This window comes from Schistocerca gregaria, chromosome 1 (assembly GCF_023897955.1).
Source record: "Schistocerca gregaria isolate iqSchGreg1 chromosome 1, iqSchGreg1.2, whole genome shotgun sequence".
Taxonomy (NCBI): Eukaryota; Metazoa; Arthropoda; class Insecta; order Orthoptera; family Acrididae; genus Schistocerca; species Schistocerca gregaria.
The window spans coordinates 143,369,789-143,379,164 of NC_064920.1; the positions used below are offsets into that span (position 1 = coordinate 143,369,789).

The window sequence follows — 9,376 nt, forward strand, 5'->3', positions numbered from 1 at the left end:
CCCAAGCAGCAAAATTATGCCTGTCTTCTTTCTGCTAATCGAGAAGAATATGGAACTCTGTCATTTTGTAAGGGAATAAATGAAGGTCTGAATTACGAATGCACTGAATAGACTGATGTGAGATTCCAGGTTCAACTGTGGCTCCCCTTGTTGACTTACGGGGTTCATTGCATTGCCACTCTTACAGCTTTTACATTTTCAGGTAATCAGATTTGAGACACACATGGCTGCTTTGATTCTAACATTACATTATTTTCAAATTGCCGATGCAACCTAAAGACTGTGTTTTTGGTGGAAGCTTAACTTGTGCTAAAATGTTGAAGCAAACATACATGTAATAATTACACTCTTTGCTTCTGCATATAAAAGAAACAACTTGGTTCTCTGTTGAACAATCTTTCCATTCTCTGCTGTTTCTGCATATAAAAGAACTAACTTGGTTCTCTGTTGAGCAGTCCCTTTCCATTGTCTGCCATCTCAATCACCTGATCTGATCTGGGCCACAGCGGACTCTTCAGGAACCACTACATGTATGACTAGTGTTTACAAATATGTCACATTAACAGAATGTCTATGAAATAAATATCAAATGGTTCAACATCACCTGTGATACCCTATTTAATGCAACTAGTGTTCACCAGCTGGTAAGTTTAAAAGGCCTTTAAATGCTTTTGCTAATATTAGTAGTTTTCAAGTGTACACAATGCCTAATACACAAGTATTCATTTCCAAAGACAATAAATAAATGCAGCTGAAATGTCACTCATGGTTCAGATTAAGTGGGAAAAATCACAATTTTCTGTATGTAACTTGTTTGCTCGAACAAGTTTCATTTCCTGTGAGAGATGCAAAGGTTGGCAAAATGCTTTAAATGATCAGAAATGTATAACTCTCCACTACACAAAATATACAAATGTAGTGTCCTGTAACAATATTATCTGTCACTCTTAATTAGAATCTGCAACTCAAACAAATATCTGGGTGTGGATAATTAGGCTATGTTGGAGGAAAAGCAGATGTCAGACTTTCGTTCACTGGAAGGATACGCTGAAAAGACAATCAAAGCAATCCATATAAAAAGGACATTGCTTACAAAACACTTTTTGTGACTTACCCTAGAATATTACTTAAAAAAGGGAGACCTGCACCAAATAGGACTAACAGAAGATATTGAATGTATAAAAAGAAGGGCAGCATGAATGGTCACAAGTATGTTTGCCCCATGGGCGAATGTCATGGAAATTATGAAAAAGCTGAACAACCAAGTGCTTGAAAATAGATGCCAACTACCAATGAAGATCTATTTACAAAGCTTAAATAGCCAGAATCAAGAGATGAATATAGGAATATACTAGGAGCCACTATGTATTATTCCCATTGGCTGCCCAGATGAACATCAGATTCATTACAGCACGCAGTCATTTGAGCAGTGATTCTCCCTACTCTCCACACACAAATGGAATGGGAAGTGAGCTTAATATGGAAAATCCTAGATGGAAGCGTATACATCTGTAGGAATGTAACACTACATAACTTAATTAAATAATCACTAAAAAGTTGAGGACCTGTGACTGGGAAGGTTGGGTACTAGTGCAATGAACAATAATGACAAACAACAGTTTTTTTTTTTTTTCAAACAATTAAATTACTACAGAGAGCACTGCAATGATCTCAAAAATTAACAGTTCTTAGTGATAGTTACTTGCTGATATGATGACACCAAATAAACAAGCAGTGTAATAGGATGAGGTTACAATAGTGCCCTAGTGCTGGCTTGATCAGAAAATAAATTATCTACACATGTTCCACATGAAATGGGATATGGAACACAGTTACTAATAAGTAGCTAAGCATGCACCAGCACAAACACGATTCTGCCAACATGAGGTGAACTGATGATGCTCATAAGAGAAATGACCAGGGTAAGATCCAAAAGACTGGAACACACTTAGCACATGAGCGTGCTGGCCATGATAGGTGGGAGCTTGAATCTCAGCTAGTCCCCAAGTGGGCACGTGCGACTGTGAGTCAAGGGGAATGTCTTGAGGCATGAAGCACCAATTTATATACTGAGCTGTGTTGCTGGTGTAAAGACAGTGCAACATGGGCAAGTCTCAATACTTTGCACCAAGTGTCTAAGATACAAAGTACACAGCCACATCACATGCTTTCACAGTGCATGAATGGGGCCAAACTCCAAACTCCGATGATGTCATCGCAAAGGGAATATCAGAACTGGGAATGAGGTTAGCCCAGAGGAAATCTAGCTAGAGGTGGAGCTATTGTATTGGTCCCAGAAGCCAGTGACCATAAGACATGGGTGTCTGCCATATGGCAGAATCACGGGCTTTGGGTGGAAGTAGGCACATGTCACTGCATTAAGCTAGGTGCATATGGAATGGAGCTGGACTGCTAAGACCAGTGTGTGGTGAAGGGGCTGCCACACAGCTTGCCCTGCCCCCCCCCCCCTCCCCCTCACTGCAACTCCTTCTCCACAAGAGGTAAGTGTGGAAGAGGAGTGTGATGGCCACAACGAAGGCTGGTGCCAATGGAGGGGCTGTTGTACCCGCGATGAGGCTGGCGGCAGCAGCATCTATTTTGCAGGTCCTGGTTGCGTGAAAGAGGCAGGCTTGAGGTAGGTATGACGGCTAGCTGTCAGTAGTGTCTGGCCAGTGCATGACAAGGAGGGCCAGCAAGATGCCAGCAGAATGTGCACATACTAGTATGTAAGTTCCCCAGTTATAATTTAATATCCAGTGGGGACTTCAATCATCCAACAATCAACCAGGAAACTTACAGTTTTGTTAGTGGTAGGCATGATAAGACATCCTGTGAAATATTTTAAATGCCTTCTCCGAAAAACACTTAGAACAGATAGACAGAAATCCTACTCATGATGGAAATATATTGTACCTAATGGCAACAAACAGACATGACTTCTTTGAGGATGTCCACATCAAAACTGGTATCAGTGACCATGATATAGCTGTCACAACAATAATTATCAGAACACAAAGGACAACTAAAACAAGCAGAAAGATTTATATGTTCAGTAAACTAGATAAAAAAATCAGTAGTCATATCTCAATGAGGAACTTAAAACTTTCAGCACAGAGCAGGAGTATGTAGAGGAACTCCATCTCACATTTAAAAGAATAACGGGCCATGCAGTGGCTAGACATATATCCAGTAGAATAGTTCATAATGGGAGGGACCCCCTATGGTATACAGTTGCTGTGAAGGATCTACTAGAGAAACAGAGTTAATGCACAATAGGCGTAAAATAAAGAACAGAGCTACGGATAAAAAGATGCTGAACAAAATGTGTTGGTTGGTTGTCAAGACAGCAATGTGTGAAGCTTCACTGATTGCCGTTACAGAATACTGATAAATGATCTTCCACAAAACCCAAAGACATTCTGGTCATATGTAAAGGCTGTTAGTAGACTTTCTCAGATAGTTTATGTCTATCTTCAAGAGTCTGTCAGGTCAGTTTCTCCACATTCCTGTAACACGCTCCCACTGATCAAACAAGCTGTTGGTACACTGGGATGCACCCTGTCATACACTCCATAGTGATTTGCAGAGTATAGTGGAGACATGTGTCAGCTGGTGGCACATGGGATGAGTTGTGCCGAGCTGGCCTGGCCAGCACTGTTGACATGTCTTGGGTCAGGGGCAGATAGAATACTGAGGAAGTGCAATCAGTCTACGAAGTAGATTCCTTACAAATCACTCATGTGACTGATTCTAGAACATTGCTCAAGTGTGTGAGACCCATACCAGATAGGACTAACAGGGGATATTGAGCATACACGCAGAAAGGCAGCACAAATGAATGGTCACAAGTTTGTTCAGTGGGAGAGTGTTGCAGGAATGTGGAGAAACTGACCTGACAGACTCTTGAAGACAGACATAAACTATCCTGAGAAAGTCTACTAACAAAGTTTCTAGAACCGGCTAAATGATGACTCTAGGAAATATACTACAACCCAATACATATTATTCACTTAGGGATCATGAGGATAAGATTACAATACTTACTGCATGCACAGAGGCTATCAAACAATCTTTCTTCCCATACTCATATGTGAATGGAATGGAAAGAAACCCCAATAACAGGTACACTAGGATGCACCCCGCCATACACTCTGTAATAGTTTGTAGAGTATAGGTGCAGACGTGTCAGCTGGTGGCTGGTGACACCTGGGATGAGGTGTGCCGAGCTGGCCTGGTCAACATTGTTGACAGCTGCTGGGTCAGGGGCAGCACTGGGGGCAACTCCGTCATGGTTTGGTGGGTTTCCACCTGTGCCCTCGGCAGTGGTGTGGTAGGCTGGCATCTCAGGGGGATTGGCAGAGGGGTGCGTTGGGCGGTGTCAGCAGTGGTTCCAGATTTGGCAGCAATGGGCATCTGCAGTGTATTGATAATAATGGTGGGGAATGAGTGGTGTGAGGTCAGACAGCATATTGCTGGGCTTCAGACAACTGATTGAGACACTGGTAGAAATGCCTTGAAGATGTAGTGTGAGCATCTTGGAGACCTTCTACAGGACCTGGTGGAAACCAGAGTACTGTTGGTGAAGCAGGGGCCAGAGAGCGTCAATGTACAGTATGATGAGGATGCGTGAGGTGAGGTCATTGTGAACAAATGTCCTGTGTTCACCATAGTTCTGGGGTAGTGTCACAGGCGAGCCATGCAGTCCTGCAAACCAGCGACAAACTAATGCATGTTGTCACCTGTGAGCAGATGGTAGGATCCAGGAAGTCGATTGGCATGGTGAGCAGCTGGACGTAGACAAGGTCAATGCATGATATCTCCAGATAGGCCTAGTGAGTGACATGGAAGCCAAGAAGTAGCAGATGCAATGCAGCAATCCATCTACTGCTGTGGCAAGGGCTGCCTCCATGCACGGTGCAGCCATTCCACCATGCTGTTGGCGGCTGCATGGTAGTTCAATGTCAAGTGCTGGTCAGACCTGCAGGGGTCCACTAGCACACGAAAGAGCATACATATTGGTGCCCTTGGCCTGTTGTGATATGGTATGGGCAGCTCAAACACGTGATCTGCATCAGGACGAAGGTGGCAGCTGCTGGGGCACTGGTGATGGGTACTGGTGTTGCCTCAGGGCAGTTGGTGAATCTGTCCACTGTGGTGACAAGTTAGTTGGAGGAAGGTAGAAGGCCAATCTTGTCCACGTTAACATGGGCCTGACATCTGGTAAGGAGTCAAAGTGTCTGTTGGGAGAAGGGAGTTATATGGCAGTAAACCTCAGTGCACTGACAGGTGAGGTAGATACAGGGCTATTGTCTTGTCCCTGGTAGCCAGTGACAGTACAATATGGGTGTATGTTCACGTGGCAGAATTGAGAACTTTGGGGAGAAGTACAGGATGAAGAAAGAAACTCACTGCATTAGCAAACATCTATAGCGAGCTAGAAGTGTATGGAACAGGGTTGGACTGCTAAGACTGATGTGCGGTGAAGGGATGCCACACATCCTTCACTTAATGTGTAAAGATATGGGTAACCAGGACATTTTGGTCCCTTTTGTCTGCAGGTATATTTGCAAAGTGGCCTGAATAACAGGCAGACGCGAAAGTTCTTACACAGGTTACAAAAAAGTGCCTTATAGATCTCACAGGGTTCAACATCAATAAACATATTTGTTAGAAAAATGAATCTGCAGCACACTGTCAGCTGAGCAACTGACAGTGTTCCAATACTTAGACATAATAGAGTAAATATATCCCAAAGTTGTAGTGGATACAAACGAAAAAAAGCTTGAAATATCTGCTCAAAATCATAAACAGGAGTAGCAAAATTCTCTGTTCATTCAGTTTCAAAAGCAGATGACTTCTTTTGGCAGTACAGACTCATTGATCGTGTGACACCAAGCTCTGCACCCAAAATCAGAAAAGTGGTGCCACAATGATTTAACACAATAGACATACTTTCTGTTGGAGTAAGTTGATAGAACTGAGTGAGTATGAAGACTGAAAATTATATGGAGCCCACAAGTTTTGATCATTTCATCAGAGTAAGGAAGATTAGTGTACCATCTCCATCGAGATTATTAGAGGAGGAGGACAAGCTCTGAATGCTTTAAGGATGGAAAAGGAAAATGGCTGTGACATTTCAAAGGAACCATACTGGTACATGCCTGAAGCAATTTAGGGAAATCACAGAAAACCCAAATCTGGATGAATTGGAGGCTAATCTGAACCGCCAATGTCCCAAATGTGGGTCCGGTATGCTCACCACTGTGCCACCTTGCTCGATCATTAGATCATAGGGGTTCTTCACAGGAATTAAACATGCTCCACTGTTAACAGCTTTATTCTGAAGTGAAAAGTCATTCTGCTTGGCCTAAGAAATTAATTGGAAGGAGCTTTGTATGACCCAATGGGTCAATGGAAGTGTCCAATTCCGTCAGTCTGCTTTGGCCATGACATAAGGGTGTTGTTGTGTGTGAAGTCACTACGGCACAGTGTTTATGAGTTAGTTGTTTTTATAGAAGTCATCTTGTTGTGTTTCATGGTGCCCTTGTGTGTGTGTGTGTGTGTGTGTGTGTGTGTGTGTGTGTGTGTGTGTGTGTAGGGCAGGGGGGGGGGGGGGGGAGAGGTGCTGGCCAACCTAGCTTGGAGGGCCAGAGTTTTTTGGTGGTAATTGTTGTGGTATTTTTGTCTATTCTTCTTCAGTTGTGATGTTTTGTGCATTTATGGTGTACTGAATGTGTTTTAATTTATGCAGGGATGTTTGATTTGTGGATTTTTGAGGTTCGGGTTTTATTTTTATTTTTCGTAGTTGTAAGTGTTGGTTTTTTGGTATCAATGGTTGTGGCTGGCCTATGTAGGCCACCGGAAATGAACGATTTCCATTTTCATAGTTGTACGTGTTGGTGTTTTGGTATTGTCATCTGTGGTACACCTATAGAGTTCAAGGGAAATGTCCAATTCCAATTTACATAGTTTTATTTGTAGGTATTGGTATTTTGGTATCGTCACCTGTGGGTGACCCATATAGGTCAAGGGAAGTGTTGGATTCCTTGAGATTGGAGTGGAATGTTGTAATTTTTTTTTCCTTTTCGTTAATCATTTTGTGTATTGGGATTGTGGTTTTCTTTTTTTTTCTTTTTTTTAAATTTATTTTCGTGTATGTTGCCGTGTGTATGTAGTGATGTCGTAGGCGCCATTTTGGATACACTTAGAATAGACATTTCTGCCATATTGATGACGTCATAGGTCAAAGCAGAGAGGTGGAATCGGGCACTTCTGTAATCCTGACCCAACTGTGGTCTTTCAACTAGGCCTACAACAGTGTGTGTCAATCACAGTTCAGCTAGAGTACAGTAGTAGAATGAGCCAGTGGAGATTGTATGGCACAGTCTTCACAATCATGGTGCAGCCCAAAAGCCATTAATCACAGGAATTAAACTTAAAACTTGCAGGCTGATAGGCCGTGGGCAATGTATAAAACTCTACCCTGACGTTTCGTATCTGACTGTAGGAGACATCCTCTGAGGTAAAGTGGTGAACTTACCTGGGAGGATGTCTCCTGCAGTGGGAGACGAAACGTCAGGGGAGAGTTTTATACATCGACCACTGCCTGTCAGCCCGGAAGTTTTACGTGAAGACAATACCAGTCGTGAAAGCCTACACTGTATGATCACACGAGTGAAAATACAAAGTCAAGTATAGTTACAGAGTTGTCCAAAAAATGCAATTGTTGGTCTACGTCTTTGACTGAAGACATTTTTATGCATTGATGTCTCAGACAGATGTGCAAATGTTGACCTGATGATACCTAGCAAATGGTATTTACCTGATTGTGTTGAAGCACCAGTGATGTATGGTGGAGGTAGCAATTTTCTTCCCTGCTTTGTGCTCTGATCAGTACACCTTACTAAAAAGTCATGCAGTCCACACTGTCAGCAACTTTCCACAAGTACCAAAGAAGATAAAAAATACAGACACAGCCTGATAAGTTATGTGGAAGATTAAATGAACAAAGTAAAAACAGTAAACAAATTACTCAGATTTCGTAAGTACACCTATAGTTTCAGATCACAGCACGGAATGGTTACACGTACTATACTTCAAAGAAATTAAAAAGCATAGCCTACGCATGTAACAGAACTGTACACAGTAATTACACCAAATTAGTAACTCTGAATTACTGTTATGAACAGCCATTGTTTCTAGCTTTAAATAAAGTAGAACTATTAAACACACCCTTCATGTCAAGAGTAGAAGGAATTTGACATTTTAAATACAGCCAAATTAAACTTCCTCTTAAAAAAACTAACGAAAGAGACAGGTGCCTGAAATTATCTGTTTTATGGCAGTAGGGTGTGCAAGCAAGTAAGTTTGCCAAAAATGTTTATCAGTGGGTCAACAAACAAGCCATTCATTTTACACTAATTTTCGACATTTCTTAAACCAAAAACCATTCCATTTAGTCCTTGTCATAAATATTATGAACCGTGCCCTAACATTACATTGTTTATCATTACCGTAAAAGTCATTGAAATACGGGGACGGCAGTCCTTAGATCAATAAAAACAACAAAAAATAAAATATGCCTGAACTCAGAGCTTTGCATTCACTATTCCACACTGGAGTGTATACATTCTAAAAGTTTCAATGGAACGATACTGCATGTGATAACGACTTGAAAAGGATTTAGTAGTTTCTGGGAGGGCAGTTATTATATGTGATGATTTTCTTATATAGTTAGACGCTACACATGATATTTTCCGAGTCTGCTATGGATGCACTGCAAGTACTATTGGATAATAAAGAATCACAGGATAATGGTTATAGGCCTGAAAGCTCAGTAGTGTCCGTATAACGAACGGTCAAACTGCAAAAGAATTATCATTTACATAGTTATTTCAATAGTTCTCGCACGATTTAACGATAAATAAAGAGCGTTATAACATGTCAACAAACCTTTTCCAAACCAAAACATTCACGTCCTACCACGCTGACAATTCTGATATAAACAAACAATTCCAAAGACTCTCAGACACGTTCCATTGGTGCCAACTCTTTGACGCAACCTTGTATATACTAACCTAACTGTAAACCTATACCTTATATAAAAATTAGTATTTCAAAGTGTATGAAGTGTTACAGCTCACCATCTTATTGTTTTTCTTATGTTTTGCAGAGACAAAACTAATTAGTCACTTTCGAAAACACAAATGCACAGTCCTCTTTCTATGCACCTGGCAGGTTTACGTTAGCTATGGACGATTTCTACTGAATGTTGGCTCGCTTTGGCCCTGTCTCATAAACTGGGAACCTTCAAAAGAAAACTGCATGAACAGCTCATCTCTGGCTATTGGCATATGGTGAAGATTGAAGAAGTACC

General features: G+C 41.5%; 1 protein-coding gene across 1 annotated transcript in view; it reads right to left on the reverse strand.

Annotated features, from left to right (window-relative positions):
* Positions 1-9,163, reverse strand: part of LOC126334937 (tRNA (uracil-5-)-methyltransferase homolog A-like) — an 81,129-nt gene extending 71,966 nt beyond the window's left edge. The window contains exon 1 of the mRNA XM_049997681.1: positions 8,953-9,163. The gene's annotated coding sequence lies outside the window, so the exon portion shown is untranslated. The remainder of the gene's footprint in view (positions 1-8,952) is intronic.
* Positions 9,164-9,376: the final 213 nt, after the last annotated feature.